Source organism: Podarcis bocagei (assembly GCF_964188305.1).
Source record: "Podarcis bocagei genome assembly, chromosome: 6".
Taxonomy (NCBI): Eukaryota; Metazoa; Chordata; class Lepidosauria; order Squamata; family Lacertidae; genus Podarcis; species Podarcis bocagei.
The window spans coordinates 53,120,001-53,147,477 of record NC_138130.1 but is presented as its reverse complement, the minus strand read 5'-3'; the positions used below and the strand labels follow the sequence as shown (position 1 = coordinate 53,147,477).

The 27,477-nt window shown below is 43.3% G+C and overlaps 1 protein-coding gene across 2 annotated transcripts in view; it reads right to left on the bottom strand.

The window, feature by feature from the left end:
- Window positions 1-20,832, bottom strand: part of KCNJ6 (potassium inwardly rectifying channel subfamily J member 6) — a 116,657-nt gene extending 95,825 nt beyond the window's left edge. For both annotated transcript variants that reach the window (XM_081198789.1, XM_081198790.1), the window contains exon 1: window positions 18,079-20,832. The gene's annotated coding sequence lies outside the window, so the exon portion shown is untranslated. The remainder of the gene's footprint in view (window positions 1-18,078) is intronic.
- Window positions 20,833-27,477: the final 6,645 nt, after the last annotated feature.

The window sequence follows — 27,477 nt, the reverse complement described above, 5'->3', positions numbered from 1 at the left end:
AAAGACGTTCATGGTATTCATTTTGATCACTGCTGCAGGTCTCTAATATAGATGTGCTTCATCTTATACAGCTTTGCTTCCACCCTCTTCCTTTTGTTTAGCATTGCCAGTAAGAAATGCCATTCCAGGTGATCACTTTGTGGGCATTTCAGGATAAAAACTTAGCATATCCCCCCTTTTCTGCATTGCTGGCATTCAGGACATTTGTCTAAGAGGATCCACAATCTTTCTATCTGGTATAAAGCCGTTTTGTTCAGCTTGCACATAGTGTGAGATAAAACGACTTGCTCTCAGTCAGGGGTTGCCAATGTAATATCCTCTAGATGCTGTTGAACTACAATGCCCATCATCCCTGGCCTTTGGTCATGCTAGCTTGGACTGATGGGTGTTGTAGTCCAACAACATCTAGTGATCACCATGTTGGCTACCCCTGGTGTAGTTGCAAGGGTGCCATGAAACTGGCTGAACAGCTATATAGGCCTGTACACCCACACATTTTTGGGATCTTGCCCAGCTTTCGGCACTATCATCAGCCTTGAGTTTCTGGGTTTCACCCACTTTCCAGCATAAGCCATATGTGAGACTAAAACACATGTATTTTTAAAAGAGCTGCTGGTGATTTGTGATTTTTTTAAGTTTGGAAAGAATTTATTCACTTTCTTGGTGGGTTATTTTTTACACAAGAAAGTACAGTGCTTAGGTTTCAAAGGCTGTACGCATGCCTTGTGTGAATAAGCTTGGCTATCCCTACCATCAGATGCATCTGAAGTACCAACTGGGTGAAGAATTCTGTATTGATGTTTTGGGCGGTGTACACTTTCTTTCTACTTGTAGAGGCTACAGACCATTTTTTTCTTTACAGTATCTTTAAAGAGGTTTTCATTTCATAGCATTGGATTAGGATGTTTATTCCCAAATGCATAGTATTTATTGGCCATGGTTATGTTAATTTTTATTTACCTGTAATTCCTGCCTCTTGCTGATAAGCTTCCTACATATTCTGTTCCTGACTGTTCTTTTGTGCTTATTTTCCAGTGCAACAATTTCTTTAGTTATTAAATCCTGGACTGTCACTCTTTGAGTCCTGGTGGTGCTTAATTCACCGGTGCATTGCCCTTTATAGGCATTAAAAAAAGAGATGAGTAGCTCATTGAAATCAATGGGAGATTTTTCCATTGATTTCAAGAAGCTCTTGGTAGGGCCCTTAACTAGCTGTGCCTCCATTATGGCTCAGCATGGGTGTTTAGAAAGACAGACCCTTAAAATATACCCAGCAAGCGTTACATGCCCTGATCTTTTTTATTTTCCTTTAGAACATTCATTTTACCAAAACAAGTTGTGATCTCTCTGCATAAAGCTTCTGTGAAGTAGATTTTACATTACAATGGTTGCTGGGGAAATTCTCCTCTCCTCTTTTTTTTTTAAATATTCAAAAGGAGTGAACATGCCTGTCTCATTCTGGAACATTGCCCAATTGACAGTCCCTTTGGGAGCTCTATGAAGAGGCTAAGTTCATGGTAGATTTTTGTGGAACATATGATTTTCATGTTCATTAACCTACCAGAAAGGAGTTGATAACTCTTGGTGCATCCCTGAAGAGCCCCCTTTTTAAGTTGGGGGAAAAAAATCTAGCAAAATAGGCAAAAATACATGGATACTTCCCTAAACCTTGCATAACTCAAAAGTGGCATATTTCAACTAATAAATGGAAGGTCAGAAGACACGAGAGTCAAAAGCAGGTGCAAGAGCTTTTAGATCGAGAGTGCTATGAAATGGCAGATCTGCCATGGGAGGTAGTTGTGGAAGCTTTCGACAGATCAGATTCCACCCAAATAAAGCTGTGGCCCTATTGAATCCAATTACACCCTTCATGTTTCCCATTTGCCTCGAGGGGAACTATAAGGATCTAGCAATCACGAGTGACAACACCGAGGCACTGCAATCAGGAAATTGCACTGGCTGCTGATTTTATATTGCTTGTGGATGCAGATAACACCACACGCTACTGTAACTTGTCACTCACTGTTGTAGTTTTAATTCACAGGCACCAGATTTCTATTTTTCTTTACCGTAAATTACTTCCTTTGCCTTCCCAGACTCTGCTTGGACTCTCTCATAAATGCATTTGTAAAAGAAATGCTGATGATACAAGAGGAAACAAATGAGCAAGGTGGGAAAGGACACCATAAGGGAATAGGATTTTAGAGTGTGTGAGGGGAAATCTTACTTCCTGGACCACACCATGTTTTCACTGAATGATGCTCAACTCTCTGGGGCCGCTGGGGCAGATGAGACAATGTGACCACTGGAATAGAACCCTTCACTGACTGCCATTTATGAGGATTCTGTACATAATGCTTCCCCCCCTAAGTCTGCAGTCATATACTCTCTTACCTGGTAGTATGTTCCACTAAACCTACTGGGGTTTATTTCTGAGTATTTCTGAATAGAATCTAAGGTTGAAGAACACTGCCAACAGAACACTCCCTTTATTTCCCAGTATATGGTCAACAGTGCCTTTGGGTTTGCATGTGTGTTTTATTGGTGATGCTGTTATGCAAGGATAAGAGGTGTGAAGTGATGGAAAGCTTTACTTGAACGCTTTGATTCACTGCAGACATGGCTCATCCTCCCAAATTAGGTGAATATGTGGCCTGCAGGGAAGATGAAGTTACTTGAGCCAGCAAATTATATAGCTTGGTAGAGAGAAAATCAGATTGCGACTTTTGAGTTCCAGTGGTATGCATGGTACAGAAATAATCAGGAGTTCCATATTTATGGTTTTAGATACTTAGTTTAGATTTAACCAGACTGCTTCTACAGAACACAATCTCCCTTGGCTGTGATATCTAAAGCCCCCCTAAGATTGATTTTAAGTTAAATGTGTTGAATTATCTCATCCTACTTCTGAGCCTAGCAGAGCTTGCTTTGTTGGAAGGCTCTGTAGAGAGGCGAAGCATGAATATATACAGAGAATAAATCATTCTTGTCCTAATGAGCAAGTGCCTGTCTGGTCTATTTACATCCCAGGATGGTGGGAAGGGATGCATTGGTGGGGCTTTCAACTCAAGCCTCAGGCCAGACTCTAGCAGAGAAGGATATCAAGAGCACATGCAATATATTCTACAAAACCTTTTCCTCATTTGTAATCGATGGCGGTTGCAATCCTGAACATGCTTACTAGGAAGTAGGCAACATTAGAAGCATAGGAATCTTATACAGACTTAAATTCTGAGCCAACATGCATACAATTGCACTGCAAGGCAGCAGTCCTATTCACCAAGGGTGGAGAATATTTTTCAGCCTGAAGGCCAAATTCCCTCATGGGCAACCTTCCAGGGCCCTTTGCAAGCCTGTGGTGGGCAAGATCAGAGTCAAAGCGAGCACAGCAATGCCTGTGCTTTCACCTTTGTAGGGTAAGCTACATCCCACCCAACATGAAAGTCAAAGGTTTGGCATGCACACAAATTTCTCCATCCAAGCAAGCTAGAGGAATGATCACAGTCCACAGAATCATTCCAGCCAGACAAAAGCACATAAAGATGGCATGGGCCAGGTCCAGTGAAGGAAATGGTCTGGGGAAGGTGGGTGGCCAAGAAAGAATGTGGGAGAATCCTGAGGGCCAAACAGAGAGGCCTCAAGAGCCCTCCTGGGCCTGAGGTTCCCCAATCCTGTTCTATACATGTACTTGGCGCCAAGTCCCATTGATATCCCTGTTCCTTCTGGGTAGACATATATACTGTAGAATGGTGCTGCATGTCATTCATGTTCTAAATGCCAATTCATTTCAAAAATAAGAAAAGCTGAGGGAAGAAACAGGAGAACACAATAAATATGAGTTGGGTGGAGGAAGATGATTTTGCTTCGAGCAACCCAAGTTTGAAAATAAATCATGAGTATGAAAAAAGTAAACTAGGTTTGTATGACATTTTAACCATGCATTAGTTTGGGTGCCTTTGGCAATGAATGCAGCAAAAAATTGCTTTAAATGGATAACTAATAAAATAGTAAAATGAGGAATGGAGAGGAGCTTACCACACTGAAACATATATATCCTTATCAGTAAGAGGTTGATGTTAAAAAGGTAACATCTCCCATAAGCTTTGAAAGAAGGCAGGCTGCAGTCCTACACACACTTACACGGGAGCAAATCTTGTTGGACATTGGGCTTTACTTCTGAGTGGGCATGCATGGTAGATCAGAGTGAAGTTCTTTATTGTGGGATAAAATGTCCATGTCCCAGAAAAATGACATATTTCTGTACTTTGAACATTCTTGTGTACTTAGTGATTCTTCAGAGTGATTATTCGGCCCCTCAAGCATCCTTCTGGTCTGAAAATGCCATCCTCAACAGTGTTAATACAGTGGTACCTTGGGTTAAGTATTAAATTTGTTCCGGAGGTCTGTTCTTAACCTGAAACTGTTCTTAACCTGAAGCACCACGTTAGCTAATGGGGCCTCCTGCTGCCACCGCGCTGCTGGAGCACGATTTCTGTTCTCATCCTGAAGCAAAGCTCTTAACCTGAAGCACTATTTCTGGGTTAGCAGAGTCCGTAACCTGAAGCGTATGTAACCTGAAGCGTATGTAACCTGAAGCGTATGTAACCTGAAGCGTATGTAACCTGAGGTACCACTGTATAGATGTTTGAAATCCTATTTTAAATGAACTGAGGAAAACATTTAAATTGGCCAGAAAATTAATTTATCCTTATGACTGATTTGTTGACCACCACATGGTCCATCAAAATCAGGGGGATTATGTCAGAACATGGTCTTGCCACTTTTTCTATTTCATGCAGAGCATACTCTTCTGATTTAAGAATATTGTGGTTCTAGTAAATACTGGCACAAGATGTCAGGCAGCAGGATATCAATCCTACAGAATGCCAACATCATTACATTACAGTGAGCGAAGGTCAGTGGGTGGCTGCTGGCTTCCACCTCCTTATATTTTAAAGAAAAGCTTCCTGCTCTGCTTCTGTTGCACTGAACTAACAAGTTAATCTTGGCTCTTAAGCTTTTGCATGCAGCTTCCACACATGGCTGGTTATATAATGGTGCAGCAGCACAGCATGTAGAGGGAAAGGAGGAGGAGGAGGAGGAGGAGGAGGGAGGCAGTAGCAGAACCAAAGCAATTCGCACCATTTCACAAACACAAATTCAGCTTGGGAGTGTGGCAATTAAAATGAGTCCTCCTGAGTCAGTCACCTGCCTTGGATTGCTTGTTAGGACAACATGTCCAGATGGTCCGTAATATACGGAACAAACATATTCTCAACCCAAAGACATTACATACTTGGGATTCCAAAAAGCTTCCGATAAAATCCCTCACCTGCAATGTTTACAGCCAGGGGGTTAAGTGACAGCTCCTCTTACGAGAGTCACGTATTGGTTGAATGGGCAGGACTAAATGGACAGTTCTTGCAGAAGCAGAAAAGCATTCCACACAACCCCTTGTCCCAAAGCCCTGTGTTGGAGCTGGTGATATTTAATTTGTCCCAGGGACTGCAAAGCTGAAGGGAAGCACACTCTGGCCTCTACCACTGGCTGGAAGAAGGAGGATCACTGTTAGGTTTCTTCCCTTGCCTCCAGGGAATATCAAAATGGCAAGGGGGAGGCCAGCCTGCCCCCCCATCCAGCTCAAGGAGCTCACTTCCCTCCTCCTTGTAACCAAGACCTAGCACCTGCCGCTGCCTTTTCTTCTTCCCTCCCAATTCCATTTCCTTTTGTGCCATTTCTTTTACATTGTCAACCTGTGATCAGCGACTGTATTATTATGGATCCTTGTAAGCTGCTCTGGGAATAATTTTGAGCTGAAGAGCAGGATGACATTACTTTAAATAACAAAGTATTTTGTGTAAAAATGGACTGCAGTCAGGATGAAAATGGTATGGCTCGTAGGGTCCCAGGTTTGCAGATTATATGGAAATAGGTTGGTAAAAACCCAAGCAGAGAGTGAAGAATTGCAACAGGATTTCTCCACTGGCTGACTAGGCAACAAGATGGCTAGTTAGATCCAGTCCAGTGTAACTTCAGTGTAAAACTATGCAAATTGGGGAATATACAACATATAAATTGATGGTGTCTGAACTGTGACTAACCGGGTCAACCATATTGTGGTCACAGTGGAGATCTCAATGAAAATGTGAACTCAGTGTTCAGTGAATGTGACAAAGGCAAAATTGGTGCTTGGTAATCAGAAAAAAGGGGTGGAAAAATGCCATTATGCTTTTTACATCTCTAATTTCCTCATCTCAGTAAATATGGTAGAAATGGAAAAGATGCAGAAATGGGGCAGCCAAAATGCTCAGATTGGAGAAGGATAAAGCATCTCTAATGTAGGAAAAAAGACAACTAAAGATATTTCTAAAATGATGATGGGTAGAGGGAGGGGAAAAAACACCTCCTTCTCTCATAACACTAGAATTCTGGATTATCTAATGAAACTGATGGACAAAAGAAATCATGTCTTCACAGAATGCATGCTTAACTTAATAGTCAGTCAAACACTGTGGGGTTTGCTGGCACAAGATGTGATGATGACTTCTGAGTTGGAGAAAAGGGGGATTTGACAAATTAATTGAAGGTAGGTTTATCAATACCTACGGTCCATGTTAATTTCCTGGTCAAGGAAGCTGAGGACTATAGAATAAAGACAACACAATGCACCATAATTCAGCACCACAAGAAAATTTACAAAATAACACACACCCTTGAATAATATGCAAGACTACCAGCATAACACCTTTTCCAAGCCACAAAAGTAGTATAATGAAACAACAGCATATAATAATTATCTCCAGGCAATTTTGTAGCCCAAAAATGAGGAACCTGACCCTCCTCAGATGGTATTGGCCTTCAGTTCCCATCAGCCAACATGGCTAACAGTCAGGGATGATGGGAAATGTAGTCTAATGACACTGACAGAGCCACGGAATCAACATTTCTGCTGCAGACAAAGACATCCAGGACAGATTGCACAATGAAATACAGAAGGAAGTGTATAAATTTGAGCTGGTCCTCAGTGTCATCTTCAGAGTGATCTAGACAGAGGCTACTGTGGCAAGGGGACAGGGAGAAGCCAAAGGCAACTAGCAAGAGCTGTGTAGAGGTCCTGACATTGCTTCTCCTCTTTGATTGACTGGACATAGCAGAAGTTCCTGCAGAGCTACTACAATGTCAGTACAAGTCAATGAAAAGCTTTATAACACGGCAGCAAAATGACACTGGATGACAGCTGATGGAACTGATTTCCATTCTTTAGAAAGCTGTCGTGCAACGACCACTAGCAAATTAAAGTCGGGGGAGATCTCATGCCTTTATTAAGGGACCATTTCCGCAGCAATTCAGTTGCCCTGTTTGGTAGCGACTAAACAAGACTTTCTGCATCTTAATTGCCATCTGTCTATCATATAAACTAAAAGGCTTTTTAAAAGCAGGTACCTTTTCTCTAAGGTGGCTCCAAGGTTAAACCACAGAGCCTAGGACTTGCTGATCAGAAGGCCAGCAGTTCAAATCCCCGCGACGGGGTGAGCTCCCGTTGCTCGGTCCCTGCTCCTGCCAACCTAGCAGTTCGAAAGCATGTCAAAGTGCAAGTAGATAAATAGGTACCGCTACGGCGGGAAGGTAAACGGCGTTTCCGTGTGCTGCTCTGGTTTGCCAGAACCGACTTAGTCATGCTGGCCACATGACCTGGAAGATGTATGCTGGCTCCCTTGGCCAATAAAGTGAGATGAGTGCCGCAACCCCAGAGTCGGTCATGACTGGACCTAATGGTCAGGGGTCCCTTTACCTTTTACCTTTTCTCTAGATAGTAAAACCTGAAAGCTAGGCTAGGTTTCCTCTCTGTCAGGCAAAAGCCCAAATTAGAGAACTATTCACAAAATATAGTGTAAAACACCTAGAGACAAATACTGCCCCTAAAATCTTTTCTCTTAAGCTTTGACTTTTTTGGGGGGGGGGGGCGGCAAGTTTCTGTCCAGTGAGAACTTCAGCACAAAACAAAGTTACTACATGAGCCTTGAATAACAGTTTATATTCAGATATCGAAATACAGCAAGATTAAAAGGGAAATAATATTTTAAATGAGGTTTTTCTTTTTAATGCTTGCTCACTACAACCTCTCCAACATAATCCTGCAAGAAAGAAGCTGGAATCTTCATTGTCCTCCACAGATGGCTGGAGACCAAGGGATGATCACACAATGTCCAGGTCTGGATCCAGATGAGATTACTGGGTCCTTTTACTCAGGGAAAAACTCCTTCCACAAATAGAAGAACAACTTTGGATTCAACACCCTCAACTGCAATGATCAAGGCATTGGCTTATTGGCTTATTGGCCACAGCTACGCGATTGTGGCTCACCAGAAGACAGGACCCTAGACCAGAGGAGGTCATCTGGACCCCATCCTCATTTTTCTGGATTCTCCCATGCAGACTGGGAACAAAAGGATCTGGCAGGAAATGCCCCAGAGCCCTCTTAGGGCCAATCAACACTATACATTTAAATCACATCCAAAGCATATTAATCCCCACAAAAGAACCCTTGGAGTTGGGAACTATAGCTCTGTGAGGGGGAAGTTCCCAGGATTCTTTGGGGAATGTCATACACATGTGCTGGAGATGCATGGCATGGATCTGGCCTCAGCCAGGTCCATAGAGGATGGGGAAGGGGAGCAACCTGCTATTTCTGACTGAGGTGGTCCCCCTTCAGCCAGGCTCTCCCCAACCAAAATGCTCACAGGGACACACAATTATATCATAGCAATGGATCTTTCCCCCAAGCAGCTAGGTCAGAGAGAAGTCAAGGAGCCTATAGAAATCTTTCCCCAGAGCTGCTTAGGGAGAAAACACATTGACAGATGCTTAGGGTATTGGTGGAGTAGAGGTCATATCTGGAAAAGGGCAGTGAAGGAAAAAGTGACTCACCGTCTCCCAGAGCACCATCTTCTTGATCTTCAAAGCAGCTCTTCTGAGGGCAGCTCATAAGCAACGTAAGAACCACAGGAGAGCCTAACCAATTATATCCTCTGTCAGATCTGTTTTGGCCCTTAAATTTCAACGAACTGAAAGGGCCCTTAATAGGGTTAAATCTAGGAAGAACCACATACCAAGGGTTGATACACAGTTCTGTTTCACAAGCAGCTTTAGGGCAGTAGATGTAAATACGTAAGGTGGGAATGTGACAACAGCAAGCGTGTCTAAGCCATAATTGGCGGCTGCTTCCTGTGACACGGATCTGCAGCGGCAAACCCAGGTATGCTTCTGTGTAATGTGTGAAATGGCCCTCACAATTTCCCTTTTTCTTATGCGTCTGAAAAAATTCTCCTCCTCATGGGGAGGGGTGGGGGTGGGGAACGGGACCAGAAGGTGTCCTGCAATGCTGCAGCAGAAGCCTGAGCTGGATAAATGAATGGAGGGATCCTCTGATTAAATACTGCAGAACACAGTTGATTACACCATTGAATTAGCAGCTCTTTTTCTTCTCATTTTGTTTCTCCTTCCAGCCTTCGGCTTTCTTCTTTCAATCTATACATCATTGTTTCTGTAGGAAGAAACTTATGGGAAATTCAGCAGGAAAGAAGGCACTCAGCATCTATGGGTGAGAGGGAAAGGCATTCTCTGTTCTGAGCATCTGCAGGCTGTTTTTTCTCTTAGGACCAGATTTGGATGTCCTCATTCACCTACTTCCACTTTTGTTCTGGAATGACCTGCCATTGGTACTTGCTTTCCCCCCAAACCCATTGCAAGGCCTCTCCATCTGCTCTGCTGAAACACTGGCTCCACCAGGCTCCTTCCTCAGTTATCATCTACTGCAGGCATAGGCAAACTCTGGCCTTCCAGATGTTTGGGACTACAATTCCCATCATCCCTAGCTAACAGAACCAGTGGTCAGGAATGATGGGAATTGTAATTCCAAACATCTGGAGGGCTAGAGTTTGCCTATGCCTGATCTACTGCATTCATTCCATATAGGAGAGGGGCAGAGACGGAATTGTATGGCATGTCTGTCAGCTCTGTCAAAACTTTTGATTTCTCTCCACCTTGAAATATTTTCATTCCAGTTGATCATTGCAATATAGTGCCAGAGTTTTTTCCCCTTCTCCCTCCCAATCCATTTCCCTTTTGTGTTGGGTATTTTTAGATTGTGAGCCTGAGGGCTGTCTTGACATTTGTAAGTGGCCTGATGCCCCCTCCTCCTTTCTTTGCCTGAATTGCACAATGAAAATGCATTAAATAAGTAAGAAATAAATTTCCATCCCAGTAAAAGCTATGCTGATTTGCTGGCTGTGGCACAGCCTCCCACCTATTTTGTGGGAATTTTGTAGGAAAGTACCCTACTCTTGTCTCCCACAATTTTGTGGTGAGACAAGAGTATGGTATTTTCTCCCTGAGGTGGTAATTTCTCTCCCACTTAGTCCCTTCACTACAGAGCAGTCTTTTGCCATAACACCTAACAATCCCTGTGTGCAAGACACAGCTTCTTGCTCCCATGGGAACTTATTTTCTCCTGTCATCACAGTAGGCAGGTTCATTCAGGCCACGTCAACAGTAACATATGGGCTATGTAATGTCACAGAAGCTCATATAGCTTTGGTCAGAGCATATCCCCCCCCCCCGGCATTTCACAGGAGATAATAAGAGATGGTAGAAACTGTCTATAAACTGTCCAGAAAGTTGCTACAGGGGCCACAACTTGCCTGCTCTTCTTACCACTCACCAATTGTAATAAATTGGTTTGTTTATTTTATTTATCTTATTCTTATTTTACTTATACTTCTCCTTTGAGTATTTCCATGGTGGCTAACAACAGAACCTTCTTCTTCTTATTATTATTATTATTATATTTTGAAAAATATACACGCAAACAATAAAACAATAAAAGCTAATTAAAGATGTAAAACATAAGCAATTGATAATAAAAACCAAAATTAAAGCACCTTCTATCAAATGCTTGTGATACTAAAATTGTTCAAAGCAAAGCTTACTTTATTATTATTACTTTCAATAGGAAGTAACATTTACCTCTCATTTCAGATGGTTAACATTCAAAACATGGAAATAATTCCTGGGTAAGTGTGATGTTTTAATGGTGCACTCTGCCATCTGACCCTTACACAGACATGATTAATATAGTTAGCTGAAACAGAGTATAATTTTCATCTAGTTCTCATCTGGCCAAGCATCCGATATCAGGGCATTCTTAAGAGTTGTAGACGAGAGGAAATCTGTTTCTCAGACATAATTTTAATTGTTTTGTCTTTGGAGTGATTTGTCTCCAGAAACGAATACAAATTTCTCACTGAATGAACAGTGTAAAAAGATTTCGTTTTGACAAGAGAATTGAACATCTGTAGGAGGGCAAAATATGATTCCTATCTTGGCAAGTTAAAATGCTGGACTTATCAAAAACATTCTTTTTTTAAAAAAAGTGTCAGTGAATTCATTTAGTTTGGAGGTTGGATGACTATAGCAATTTCTTTCCTCTCTTCCTCCATTTCAATAGCATTTAAATTATATTTGAATAATTTTATTATTAGACTATTAGCTTATGTAACAATAAACACTCACACATATGCTGAACAGTTTTGTTATCAATGCTTATGATGGCTCTTTTTCATTCTCGTTTTTCAAGCTTCTATGGAGAGGGAGGCCATGGGAACCAATATCTTCTAGACCAATATTTTTAGCTGCTGTGTCTTATCTCTTTCCCACCCACCCCTTTCATACACAAGAAGACACGCTGTTCAGTACCAAATAATTAGGCTTACAGACAGCAGTTTCATGTTCCCAGTACCTTTGAGGTGCAAACTGTTAGCTGTCTATAAAGGAAGTAACAAACTGTGCTAGCAATATCAATTTCAAACTTGGGGCAGCCCAGTCCTGTTGGTTGGCAGGTTTAGGTCCATATGTTGGACTGGATTGGGGAGAGATTTAGGCCCCAGAATCTGCCTAAGGGGCTATTTTCTGTTGGTTCTTTATTTCTTGCAAGGAACAACCTAGTTTATGTGGAGGGACAGTAGCGATTTAGTACCCGTGACAGTGCTAGAAGATGAATCCTTAACCCCTCACCCCCCACAACTAAGTTTTGGCCAATTTTCCCTTCCAAAGCAATGTATGGATCTGGTGTGGTTAAATGCTTTGCTGACCTCTGCTCCTTCCCTTGTTATACCCAGTGCTCCCCCCCCCAAAAAAAAAAATATGTTTAGGGATATTCTAATTTTCCTATTCATATTGAAATACTGCCCCTCAATGAGACCAAACTTAAATTCACAAAATGTTTAGGGGTATGCGTATCCCTGCGTCCCCCCAGAAAAAAAAGCACTGGTTATACCAGCTATGCTGGTGCAGAAATTTATATTGCTGTAAGGAACTGAATCTTGTATTTACACAAGTGTGCTGGACAGCATGAACATACCTGGCTTGGCAACTGCCTGGATGTGAGACTACCAGGGAACCATCTGCAAGCTACTCAGTCTTTTTGAGGAAGAGTGGGGTACAAATGGGAAAAACCCCCAGGAATCCTGACATTGCACTGCATTGAGGTATGTGCTGTTGTGTGTGATGTGAGCATTTCATCACCCCACCAACCCAGTTGACTGTGCTTGTTTCTGAGGATGATCAGGACTGTTGTGTGACATTGATTTTAGTCAAATCAAAACGTTGACTTGCATTCTTTGGTCTCGGCAGAGTGTGGGATGAAGAACTGACGGGGCATAAGCAACATTCCTCCGGGCTCGATCATTCTGCTATTGCATAAGGTGTCACAGAAAAACCAGAGTTCATTGGGAAAAGCTGGTCAGCAGTCACAGATAGACAAGCACTTGTGGACAGTGAGAAGATGCAGTAATTCTTCCTTATGATTCTGCTGCCCAAATGCATTTTAAATCCTGTTTCCTCCTATCACCTTAATCCTCACCATTGCCTCCAAATTCCATGATCTGAAAAAATGTATATTCTGTTGTCAGCATTATGTGTAACTAATATATACACTATAATCTGGTCATAGAATCTGGAGTTTCTACTTGCAATATTCTGCAGAATTCATTATTTTCTACAGACTTCAGAGAGACAAGGACATGTGTAGTTCCTGGTTGATTGCCGCCTCCATCTCTTTCTCCCTCCCTCCCCGCCCCTTAGATTATTTTCACTAAGTTACAGGGTGAGATAACTTAATGCCTATAAAAATAAGACATTTGATTACAAATACATATTTTAAATTTTTCTCCAGGTATATAAATCTTCAATTTATTTTCCCCTCCACAAAAAATGTGTATTTACTGCTTGTTGTCTGTTGAAGACTACGTAAAGTACTAAAAGACAGTGTGTTTGTGAAATGTAAAAAAACAAAACAAAACACGCACATGCATTTGCACAGGGAACAGAATCAAAATGACTCATCGAAAGATTTCTTTCCTAAATGAACACTATTATTTTCTTGTTTTCCTTTCTGTTCTTGATTGTCTTGTATGTCTAACAATAGAGAGAAATAATGGTAGCAAGAAACAGAAATAGAACTAGCAATGTCAATGTGAAATGATACTTATGTACACGGCTGTATTTTAGGGAGGCTCTCAAATAGTATGCAGAACAGACTACGCACTAGAGCTTTGGAAAAGCATGAAGAGCATTTATTTGCCTATTATCTCCTGCTTCTTGTAACCACTTTAGAGCAGTCACCAACCAAACAGTTTTGTTGAGTGACCCAGGGCAGAGTTACTTGGAAGTTACTCCAAATTCAGTGTACGAAGGATTATGGCTGTAATCTTTGATCCAATTGCATATGTCATTTGACAATTGTTTGACATTCAGTGTTTAATCTGTGCCAGAAGGCCCTTTAGTTTATCTGTAAGATGCCAAGCCTGGAGTAGGTGTGGCCATAGATTTATTTAGATTTCTGTGGTACTGGAATGAGATTGCTTTGCAGACTGTAGCTGCAATCCCCCAGACATGCCCACCATTCCACCCACCTTCTCTATTTCTATAAAATACTATTGCAGCTTTGCCAATCTGTTGCCCTCCAGATTTGTGGGACTACAACACCCATCAGCCCCAGTCTGGAGCAGAGGTGGATTAAGGAGAGCGTGACCGGTTTGGTCACCCTGGGTGAGGAGCCTTGGGGGTGCTGCAGGGGACGTGGCAACTATGATTTAGAATAGGGCACAAGTGGCAGGGGGCGCTGCTGAAATTTGAGACCCCAAGGTCTGCCACTGTCTGGAGGACACCAACTTAGCATGGGCTATTCCACTGAAATGATGGTTTCATTTTGAATATATTCAGGGCACAATTCTGTACTGAAAAAATCCTTGAATGAGGGGGCTAAAGTATTTGACAGGGACACAGCAATGTTGGAGGAACATCTGATATGCAACTGCCATGACAGGTCATGCTGGTCAAATGGCTAAACAGGGTAGCATTGTGGGTGGCGCATGGGTGGCAGCACGCAGCTGGAGCACATTTATGCTGCATCCTCTCTACCTCTTTGACTCATGGACAGTGCAACTCCTCCCACTGATTTCAATGAGGTGAGATTTTTTTCTTTGAAAATATAGCTAACCCCACATCAGTGATGGCCCCACACATGTCACAGTGACAAAGCACAGGTTATGATGTAACTCAGCACCCAATCACACTACCATCAGTCTATAAACCCCACACAGGGAGACAATAACTGAGGTGATAGGATGCTGTGTCTGGGATTATCTCTCTCTGGCCCAATACTGCACATCCTTAAGGGTTCACAAAGGGAACTCTGGGGATGAGAAACTATGGAGAAAGGGCACCTTGCACACAAAGGGAGCACTCTGCACAAAGCAGGCTAGCCTCGTTAGATGCATGGTAACTTGAGCCCGTTGCTAACACATCTATGCCTAGATCTCTAAAAGGTACTTTGCTCTTGACTTCCTCCACACACAAACACATAATACCAAATTCCACTCCAACAACTGATGCTCATGCTGATGATCTGTTACATTTGTATACCACCCTTCGTCCAAATATCAGAGGGAAGTTCTGGGAGTACCAGAACAGAGCATCCCATGTGGCTAAGCAAGGGAAGGGGGAACACGGGCTGTCATGCCTAACTGCTACAGAAGTCTCCCATGTTTTACTCACTCCACCCTTATGTCACAGGCAAAAGTGTGCAGGAGTCATTAGCTTTCTCTGGATGTGGTGTGGATGTCAGTTTGGGCTCCATTGCCAGCCCAGTCCCTTAGTAGTGGGTACAGGATCCTGGAAACATTTATGCATTTTTTTAAAAAAAATTCTCCTTGTGTGTTTCCCCATCTTCCCTCTCAGGCTGAGTCTGCGTTTGATGCCATTAAGCCAGTCTGCCAGCATAGCACCAATGTGTCTCTGATCTGTGTGTGAGGTGAGTAGAGGATTGCTCTGTTAGGATGTTATGTCTGTAACTGTTAACAAGTAAACCTCCGGAATGAGAATGGGTTTGTTGCTTTTGAAGTCTATTGCTTCAAAAGGTCTGTTAGAACTCCTAAAGGGGGCAAACAACAACGAGATAGGTCTAGCCTGGAAAACATGAGCTATGATAGCCATCTTCATAGATCTTAAGGGCTGTCACATGGAGGAGGGAGCATGTTTGTTTTCTCCTGCTCTGGAAGGTAGGACTTGAGGCAATGGCTTCAAGTTACAAGAAAGGAGATTCCGACTAAACATTTGGAAAAACCTTCTGACAGGAAGAGCTGTTCAGCAGTGGAACAGACTCCCATGAGAGGTGGTGGACTCTCCTTCCTTTTAGGTTTTTATACAGAGCTTGGATGGCCATCTGTCATGGATGTTTTAGCTGAGATCCCTGCATTGCAGGGGGTTGGACTAGATGACCCTTTGGTCCCTTCCAACTCTAAGATTCTATGATTCTATTCCATTTTCACACTTGGGGAACCATACATAGGCTCTTTGCAAGCCTTAATTAGTGCTTCACACTTCATATATATATATATTTGTGATCCTTCTTCTTTAGGAATTAATCTATAGCACACTTTTGACGGTTCAAGATTTCTACCTGTAGGAGTGTGTAATATAAATGCTAGCAACTCTGATGTGATGTCTATTGGACAGAGAGTTTCTGTCCCATCCCAGATGAATTGATTTAAGACTAGAACACATTAGAGTCCCTCCTAGCCCAGTGGACCTGTAATTTTAGCACCATTCAATTAGTGGCATTGCTATACAACTACCAAATAAAAGCAAAATGTAAGTTTTGCAGTTCTGGGCATTCATGAACTTAACTAAGTGGTACCCACATACCCTTTTCATCTTCCAGACTGGGGCAGAGCTGTGCTTTTTATGCAGACTGTGCTATGTTGGCACAGTACATGCCGCAAAACAATTTCTTCACTATTATCTTGGGCCCTGAGAAGTTCAAGAGATAAGCCAGCATGGGAAAAACAACTCCATTTCTCTTCCTATCACTTTCTAAAATTGCTTGATTGTTTCCGCTTTCCAGCTACTGGAGCTGCTCTTCATTCCCAAGAACTCTTCTGATGCTGCTCCACTGCTAGGCACAAAGCAGATTAACCCCCCCCCCCCGCAAAAGGGACTTGCATGCTGTAATATGTACAATAAACCTCTCTCTCCCCCCACTTCACACCTTTCACTAGAATGCTAACTTTTAAACTGACCAAAGAGAGTTGGGAAAGTTTCAAGAAGCAACACCACGTTCATAGGGCTGAATCGAGTGGCTTTTCCATGTTGCACTGTCCACGGTGCTGATCATGGTTTCTGCATCCCATGCTTAAGAGACGGCAACTTGATCTTGCTGCAAGACATCATCCCAAAGCCACAAACTTTCTCTACTAAATCAGTGGCAGCAAACCTTTCATTATCCCACCCCACCCCCCACTTACAACTGGCAAAGATACCCCCCCCACCCCACATGTTCTATGGAATTGAAGTTAATATTCCCTGGGTCGCCATGGTGATAGTGAGCTCTGTTCCTTCGAGCAAGACAAATTAGGCATCACCTCATTAGCCTAAATACTTCTTTCGCTTGCTGCTTTGCACATCACAGAACTCTCTTGCTCCTCAAAAGATTCAGGAGGGAAATGGGTGCCACTGCATGACTGTGTGACATTGCGTCACAGTGCCACAGATGCCTTGTTCTTTTAATGACACCCCCCACTCTATTGTAACCATTGCTCTGCTATGATGCAAATTCAGGGTGCCATCCAGCGCCAGTGAAATCAGGCAGAATCCTGCCACGGGTTTCAGCTGGCACTCTCAGCCCTGCCTTTCCCTGTTCAAGCTTCGTGGGAATATTCTCTCCTTATATCCTGAATGTTGCCATGCGGGTCTTTATTTGGAGCATTCTGCTGTTTCCCACGCCAGCCTCCCAGAGCTTGAAATGTGGGATTAAGTACCCTGCTCAGTTACATAATTAGATCATGGTTTGTCTCCTTATCCTCATGAAACAAACTAGCAATCATTTGTTCTTAGTAAACAAACAAATAGGTCCAAATAGGTTCTCCAGATGTGGTTATTCTTAAAAATCCACCACAGCCTCGTAACTTGTCTGATTTCAGCCAAGAGGTTTTTGCCAGGGAAGGGAGAAGAGAGCCACAACTTTCAAGGATCTCGGGGCTGGGTGACTTTTACGATCCAATTATTGCTCCCCTCCCGATGCACATCTGGCAGCATGGACAGAAACCAAGCCAACGAAGATACCCGCCCCTTCCCTCTCTTTCTGGTAAACAGGATCGGAGAACAATTGATTCCTTCAACAGCACAACACACACACGCCTTCCCCACAGCCTTCTCCACCAACATATCCGGAGTTCCGACCCAAAGGGAGAGAGAAACAGATCTGGAAGAAGTGGCCGGCTGCGTTTCAAGCCTCCCTCCACCACCTCGCCAAGCCTTTCCAGGTTTTCACCGGCGAACCAAGAAGAGGATGCGAAACGGACCGTCCCTTTGTCGCCATGCTGTTGGCACCTCCGTCTCCAAAAAGCACAACTTTGGGACGGGATCTGCTCGGGTGGGCGAGGGCGGAGGGGGAAGGAGCTAGGGCTGGATCCCTCCTGGGCTTCGCGCACGGCGAGAAGGAAGAAAGCTGCATTGCCCTACCTGTTCGGCGCACGGCTTCGCTCACTCGATCATGATTCCTCCCTCCGAGACCGAGCAGGGTGGGCGCGGGTGGGTGGCTTTTCTGGGGCGGCTGGTCGCTCACTGGAGGATGGAAGGTCGATTTCGAGCCAATGCCCGTCTCCAAGGCAAGGGCCGGCGAGGCGTCCCGCGTCTACAGCGGTCCCGCGCTGCTCTCCGCGGCGCCCATCCTGCGCGCTGCTCACCTGCCTCTGAATCCCTTTGGGCTTCCTCCACAAGCGCAGCCGGGCGAGAGGGCTGGAGTTGAGCGGGCGCCCGCTGGTCGCCCAGGCAGAGTTCAGCGGGATGGCGAAGGCATCAAATGGGCACCACGAGGGAAGGTGGGGAGGCGGAAGAAGAAGATCGGAGGGGAGCAAGAACAATAAAGCGCTGGCAGCGAGCAAAGTAATGGAGCGCTCAGGGACACGTCACGAAAGCCCGCAGCTTCAATGAATTCCGCTCGATCCCAGCCTGGGTTTCCAGTCGCTGGAACAAAACAAGAGCAGATAAAACTTCGCGCAGTGCCATCTAGTGCAGAACCGACGAAGTACAAGCTATGGCAGGTTCTCCCCAAGACCACTTTTTTTTAAAAGAGGGGAGATTGTTTCCTTTTCAGCTTGGAAGAGACTAAATGGAAACTTTACTGCGTGTGCAACCAACCCGCTCCGTTTCCTGGGAACAGGTTTTTTTTCTTTTCTGAGCTGAGGCAAAGGAGGACAGACGCTAGATTGCTTGAAGTAGGAGGGGGACATGTGGAATTCACAGTGATTCCTTCCTTCCTTCCTTCCTTCCTTCCTTCCTTCCTTCCTTCCTTCCTTCCTTCCTCTCTTTCTAAAAAAGGCTGTGTGGATTATCCGTTTTGGCGAAGAAAATAGGAACATTTTTTGGCAAGGATAAAGAAATTGAGAGACATTATCACATTGGCTCTGGCTAGTTGCACGCTGTGGTAGGATTTTGAAGCTTTGCTTGACAAGGTCCACACTGATTAACAACAAGCAAGAATTTAGAGAAAGCTTCTGTCTATAAATGGGAGAAGATAGTAATGAGACTTTGTAGGGCAAAGTGGTGTAGATTTAAAAAATGATACAGGAACATAGGAAGCTGCCTTATACCGAGTCAAACTATCGGCCCTTCTAGCTCAGTTTTGTCTCTGCTGGCTGCCAGCAGCTGTCCAGAGTTTCAGGCAGGGGAGATCTCCCTCAAGATGCTGTGTGTTGAACCTGCAGCCTTTGGCATGCACTAGGCCATGGCCCTTTCCCTAATGATATCGGCTATTGGGATTCTAATCTCGGTAGGACAGATGAAGATAGAGCCCCCCCATGTTTAGTGACCTTGGTAGGAACTTAACAGATGTGGAGTGGAAGCCCATGACGTGCATTTCCCTCTGGGCAAATTAATATGGTGGTGGGTCTCACTAGTGCAGCACTTTGCAGTAGGCCTAACTACACAGCAAGCATTTTTAAAAAAAGATGAAATGTTTAGGGCAAGGGGCAGCAGATCTGTGGGCCAGTGCAAAAGACCTGGGGCTCAGCCTACCCCTGAGCCACCCCCTCACAATGTCCCTGGTGACAGTGCATCTCTGATCACCAGATACTGGGTGGGGACAAGCAACAAGCAAGACTGGTGAGCTCCATCATGCTCATGAGATTACAAAGGGTGGCTGTCTGAGCTTGGTTGAAGAGAGGCAAGCCCAGTGGTGGAGCATGCACATTGTGACAGGTAGGGCAAGCTTCACTTGACTCTGGACCCAGCTGGTCCTTCACTATATTCAGCAAGGCAATCCTTGATGGTGTGTTGACTGCTTCAGCCAAAGATGTTGCTCTACAGGGCTCAATGGATGACCATTGCAGGCTGGCATCCTGCTCTTAATGTGGAGGCATCCATCTCTCTCTCTCTCTCTCTCTCTCTCTCTCTCTCTCTCTCTCTCTCTGTGTGTGTGTGTGTGTGTCTGTGTGTGTGCACTTGACCATTGCCAGTCTTGCTCTTTCATATTCATGTTTATTGTTCTCCATTGCTTAAACAAGACCAAAAGAGCCTTCTGGGTCCAGGGCATGGTCTGAGAGCACACAAAACTGTGAACGCTAAACATTTCTAATACTGGCAAATTCTAGATGGGAAACTGCCCTGTGATTCCATGTAATTAACCTCAAGCTTCCTGAAGGAGGTGTGTAGTATATTTGCAGCTGACAAATACCACTGTCTTGGTCTGCACTTTATTAGTGGGGAAATGGGGAAGAATGGCAGCCTACTGGAGTAACTTGGCCTAAGTCTAGTATTTATGTGAATGAATCTGTACAGTGAACCCTGGATTTGATCTATGTTATAGTCCATGTGGGATGTTTCTGGGCCTTCATTACATCCAGCATGTAGTGCTGGCATGCAGCTCAGGAACAACAGATCTGCAATTTCTAAACAGTAATGGCTTTATATATATAAAAAAGACACTTGGGAAAGTGTTGTCTACAGGCTTCTGATGCTTTTCTCTGACTTTAGTAATATAGTGAAGCAGAGTCTCTGTTAGTCAGGAGGTCAGGGTGCATGTTGGCTTATATGACCACAGTCCCTAGCTAAAATATTTGACACTGAAAGGATGGTTAAAATGAGTGTTTGGAAAATGCATCTCAGATGGATATCAGTAATATGAACAGCCAATTCACATGACTCAACTGGCATGTTAAGAACATAAATGTGAGTCCAGTGAATTTGTTACACACACACACACACACACACACACACACACACACACACACACACACAGTTTACTGCAACTTACATTTGTTGCACCATTGGCTGCCGTACTCACAAAAGTGTGCTGCAAAGTGGCTCACATGCCACTTTATTTCACCATGCACTGAACTCTGTACAGAACCACCTTCCCACATTTTCATGCAGCAACTGTTTGGCTGAGTGAGCTGGCTCTGAGATTTGTGCATTCAAAGGGGAGATTTTCAACAGCAAATCTGGACCTTTTAATAGGAAAACATGAACATAATCCAACCAAAGATTGATATTCCACCAACGCTCCTTAGAGACTAGCCGAGATGCTCTATTACATGTTGAATTGCTCTTTTCATGATAAACGAAGAGTGATCACTGCCTTTATTATCTTACAACATTGTATTAGCCTTGGGACTTGACCCACAAGTTCCTTATTTTTGCTCAGATGAAAAGCACAGGATTTTGAAGAAGATTCTTCTCTGATTGCAAATAATACTCACGTTCCACTGCACTGAAAGAAAGTGTGACAGGTTGGTTTTTTGTTTAATGCTGCCATTCATCAGTACCTCTAATAGTGCCATGTTTAGTTCCCTTTCAGAATTGACAAGGAATTAAAATGGCAAGCAACTTTTACATATGATATTTAAAGGGCCAAATTCTGCTATTGTGGAGAATATTTCATGCCTCGTGGAGATGAGATACCATCTGTTTGGAAAATTTTCAGAGCATGCTGCAGACCCAGAACGGGAGGGGAACAAAGACAGCAGTGGGTGGAAACTAGCTAAATAAGCTTTGTTATTTGAGTCACACCAGAGGGAAATTCCCCTTGTCCTTTCTTCAGTATTTCTTTTTCAGCTGCTGTGGTATTTGGCAGCTAGACTTCCAAGGCCGAGAGGTTTTAAGTCAGGAATCCCATGGAGGTGCTGCTCAGAATGACTTATGTAGCAAACAATAAATTGCATTACATCCTTTATTCTTCCAGACATTAATTAAGATATGTAACTGTCACAAATCCACAATTTTTAAACAGCTGTCAGGATCCACATTTAGGACTGCTACACTTGGATATATGGAATAATAGGGGAGAGGGGAAACCCACTGGTTAACTAAAGGTTCTCTGTGCGTAAAAGGTTGTGGAGTTATTGCTGTAATTCAACTGCAAAAATCTATCTGATGTCTAGAATAAATCTTTCTTTGTTTTCCCTCTCTCCTTTGTTAAATCCAGTACACAACTTTCCCCATATTTCCCCCGTATATTTACATATGAACGTCACCATGAAACTTTCCTTTTATATTAGCCCCCTGTCCTTGTGTTGCATTTCCTTGCATCATGTCATCTCATTTTAAATGGCAGGTGTTTGGCTTAGATCTTGTGTTCAATAATGAATTTGAATTGGCAATATGTAAAGAGATGGTTGTGGGCTGTAGTGTTCAATGGCTATCATCGTTCAACAGAAAACGCCATATTGCTTTGATTTTACTGACTCCATTTCCACCGCTTTCTGGATGCTTGGCTCATCTCTCCCATGAAAGGCAGCTGTAAATGTTGCCACTATGCTTTGCTCTGCCATGCGACTGCTTTATGATATATGATAATCAGATTATGTTGTCTCCCTAATTTACAACCTCATTAACCTATATGGGGGAGAGGGAGGGGAGGGAGCAAATAACCCTGTCAATCAGAATTTGTAGCCAGAATGAATGATAAAAAATCTCATCTTGTCCAATTGTTACAAAGATGATGTGAATGCCAGAAGAGTGTGCACATTTAGGGTGCATTGGTTCATTATTCTGTAGCTGGATTCCTAACTGCAGCCTCCCCCTTCCTATAAACTATATTAAAGTCCCCTAAGTCATAGACTATTCAGTACTAATTCTGCCTCTCCCTAGCTAACTGTTTCTCTCTCAACTTACCCGTTCTTTCTGTAACGTCTCAGTTGAAATCCCCATTATGGCTCTCTCTGGCTTCAACATCATGATAGCAAAATATTGCCAACCATGATCAGGGGCAGTAGATCACTGACTGAGGGGTATACAAGGTGCCTTCATGCCATTATTGTCAGTGTCCTAGAGGCATCTGCTGGTTACTTGTTTGAAACGAAATCATAAACTGAGGGCAAGTTTAATGCTGCGTCTGAGTTCCAAAGTCCAAAATCAGTTCCCCTCCAATCAGTTTACACCAGACCATTCAAAGCCCATCTAGATGCTCCCAAATATTTTCCCCAACCCACCAACAAAGTTCTTTTCAATAAATTTTATCTAAAACATTCAGAGCCCACCAGATCTCCCATGGCTATCCACTTTCTGCTAGTTTAATCCTCACAACATTCAGGTTCCACTCAAACCCTCCCAATTCAATCTCCCATTTAGACCCCTAAAATCTATTCACCTTTAATTTATTGACTCCCAGACATTCACACCCCCCAACTTCATTTCTTGTTCTGTGGTTCATCACACACTGGCATATTAACAGTGGAGGCTCAAAGCCTTAGGTCCTGCCCGCCACATTGAAAAGAAGAATAAAATTAAAATACAACAACTAATACTCATGGCATTCATTGGATGATGGTGGTGATTAGCCCCCAAGATTGCTGTTTGGTGCACTGCATGCCTTCTTACTGGCAACTTCCCCAGCTTGGTGGTAAACTCTGTCAAACTAACCGCAATGTGCTTCCAAATAAACACGCAGATCATTGGACTGCCACCTACTTTTTTATTGTTATCAGATGTGTGCGAAACCACAGATAGGGCACACCTTATCGAAACAGCCTCTTTTTCTAACCACCAGGAGGTCTGAAATCAATAATGAAATGAATTATAAACAGTGCCTCATATGTAGCAATTATAAAGCAGTCAAAACAGATAATTATGCTTTTAAGCAGCTACCTTTCACCCTTCCACTAATCTGTTGCCACATAAAACTTGGAAACTTATTTCCTTTTCTTGGTGAAGCTCCAAGTATATAATAGATGGTGTAAGAAGATACAGTTTGAGTGTTTTATTTTAAAAAAACCCCAAACATATTCACAAACATATCTGAAACATTATGCAGGATAAGCTAAGACTTACCCAAAAGGAATCCATCAGCTCACATCCTGCTGCATTCTCTGTTATAGGGAGAGACTTCACCAGAGCCCAGAATGGCTTGACTAGTCACTATGGGCTGGTTATTATGTCACAGACCAGCATGCTAGATAATGCCTCCTTAGCTCAATATTACCACTCCCTGGTAAACTAAGAATTGGAGATCATGTGGGCTGAGCCAACAAAGTTGTTCCTTCCTGTGCCAATTATCTCCCTCCTGGAGTAAGGCATGCTACCCTTGGTGGGCAGTGCTGGACAACCCTATAGTTAGTTCCTTTCCTGCCACCCCTTTTACTCTAAATTTATTGGAGGAACACAGGATGAAGCCTTGGGGTTAGGGTGAGGGATGACCGCCACCCTCCCCTTGGAAAAATGTAAAAACCTGAAATTACTTCTGCTATATATACTGTCTAGCTCAGAGGTGGCTAACCTCCCACTCCCCAGGCCTAGGGCTACATTCGCTTTTGGCTAACCATTTGGGGACCACATGACCTCAGTTGGTGTTGCCACCCCACACACCCTTGTGCCCACACACTCATGAACAGGACAGGCACACAGAGGCACGTGATGCACCTTAAGAAAACGCATTACAGTTCCCTTTGCAAACACCCCAACCATCTAACTCATGGGTAAGCAAACTAAGGCCCGGGGGCCAGATCTGGCCCAATCACCTTCTAAATCTGGCCTGCGGATGGTCCGGGAATCAGCATGTTTTTACATGAGTAGAATGTGTGCTTTTATTTAAAATGCATCTCTGGGTTATTTGTGGGGCCTGCCTGGTGTTTTTATATGAGTAGAATGTGTGCTTTTATTTAAAGTGAATCTCTGGGTTATTTGTGGGGCATAGGAATTCGTTCATCCCCCCCCCCCCAAATATACTCCGGCCCCCCACAAGGTCTGAGGGACAGTGGACCGGCCCCCTGATGAAAAAGTTTGCTGACTCCTGATCTAACTCAACAAGCATGGTATGTGTTGAATGAGGAGCCCTCTGCAAACTTGCAGCAGTTCCTTTCAGGTTTTATGTGGGCCATTTGGCATTCAGGCTTCATGTGGGCATTTCAATTAAAGCAAATAGCCCACATAAAATCTGAATTGCATTTAGATTTAATTTTTTTTAATGGGGAAATTGCTCTGGTGGAAGGGGGGGAGTCATTGTTTCATGCCACTCACACAGTGCAGGTGGCATAGCTAGGGAGCTGCGGATGTTCACCCTTGACCCTTTTGTTACATGTCCTCTCTTCCTACCGCTTGTTATAGTAATTTGTGATGTTTTCCCCTCCATAAGTCCTGAGCAAAGCAAAAGGAAAGCCAGCCTGGAAACATTCCTGAATGAGACTGGCCTGTGAGCTCCAAAGGTTCTGCATCCCAAAGCAGCTGTGAGGCAGCCAGAGCTGATTAGTTCTCTTCTATGCACAATGCAGTAAAAATGCACATGATGCGATTGCTCCCAGCCAACCTTATGAAATGTTCCAGGCAAGTGGAAAATGGGTTGAAACATCCCAGTTAGACCACCAAGGGACTGGTGAGAGGGCTAATTCAAAAGTCAGGTAATCATCATCAATAAATGGATTGTGCTTGCCACAGACCATGACAAATCCATACAATCGGCTTAAAATATAACTCAAACAGCTGCAAATAAAAACAGAGACTGTATATTGCGAGATAATCGATAACAGAGATACTGCCATGGCTACACTAATTGAGTTTCAGTTTAGACCTCCAAATCCCCCTTACGATTTATGGCAATTTTATCCAGTTCCTTCTTCCTAATCTATTTTTGCCACCAGATCAATTCAGAAACAACAGGTTCATCTGCTCTAACCTTTAACAATGTGCATATGTCTTGAGGGTAGGGGTGAGTAAATCTGTCAGTTTTGGTTTCTCTCCATCGTTCCATCCACATGAGGCACTGAAAGCATAATTGCTTTCCCCAAAGAATCCTGGGAACTGTAGTTTACCCCTCACAGAGCTACAATTCCCAGCACCCTTAATAAACTACAATTCCTACAATGAGGAGGGGAAGCAATGTGCTTTAAATGTATGGTTGCGTATGCAGCCTGTTTCTCATTTTTACAATCGTAACTTCAGTTCTCCACATTTACACACACACACACACACACACGTATAAACACCTCAGGAAAATTCATCATTTTAGCTTGAATTTTGCTTGAATTCAGTTCTGCATAATATACATGTTTTTGCTAGCAGTTTTCCCTACTATAATGCATTTTGGGATGCTGTTTTCACTAAGATACGTGTTTTTACGCATGCTTTCTCCTAGCATATGAATTTTTGTATGAACGACTTGGCTGGAGAACTGCACTGCCAAATTTGGAGAAGCGCCCCTTTTGAAGGATGGCTGCATTTTGTGTCATTTCAGGAAGGATTCATTGGGGCAAATTTGCCTTAAAATGTGAACTGAACCAAATTTCTTCCCCATCCATAGCTGAGAGGGATAGGATGATCTCACTCTCCCTTCCGTAGGTATCACAGACTCAAAGCGGCATGGTCAAAGAGCACTGAGAGCTATCAGCAGCCTTCTCTGCTTCCAAATGAGTTTCAGAGGAAGAGAGACTGATGGCTCCAGTGATGGAAAGCTTTCATTTAGCCTTACTGAAAAAGAAACACATCAAACAGTTCACACACTTCATTGTACAAATAACTCGTGTGCTCATTGTGCTTCAGAATGTGAGTTCAAGGGGATCTCTCCTTCCCCTCTGCACTACTTCAGAAGAGAGGCTTTTGCAGATCAAGACCCTATTTGCACAAGAATCCCACACCATTTTTCTGGGAGTGCCCGGAAAAATAATTATAATGGTGAAAGCCACACAAGAGGCGTAAATTCTGCATGGGAGCAAGCTTTGTCCCACAAGATAGATCTACATTCCATTCTGAAACACACACACTCACACACATTCTGAAGTGAGTCATGTACATCTTGATGCAGTCAGCTCTCAAGTTGTACCCTTAGGATTGCAGGCTAAATTTCCCATTTTAATTTGTAGGTGAAAAGTACAGTTCAGTCAAGCAACTACAGTGGCCCACCAATGGTGGTGGTGAGCTACTTGCCTCCTCCTCTGATGCACCAGCGCCATTGTATTGAAGCTGTCTTCTGGGTGCCTGTCTCCACGTGAGGTATGGCTTGTCTTGTTATACAGTATATCCTGCCAAAAATGATCAGTTGGGTATCATTCTAGAGTAAATATTTTAAGTAATTTATTATATGTAACTGTGGGAAGGTGGAAAACTGGAAGTCCTTTTTATTTTTATTTTTATTTTTATTTTTATTTTTCTTCCTCTTCTCTTCTCTTCTCTTCTCTTCTCTTCTTTTCTTTTGGTGTCCCCTGCTTTGGACTGTTTTTGGGTCCAAGGATTACATACTGTGTTGCAACCCAAGGTTAACTGCTCTGGAGACTGTGCATATACCATCTTGGCACCCAAGATAGCCCTTCAATTAATTGGAAGTAGTTCGTATGTTTATCCATGCTTTGATATCCTAATCTGTGGATCTGAGATGCTGGACTCTGAGCCCAGAAAGTGGGAAATATCAGTAATGTTTGGAATATCAACCACCTGTGT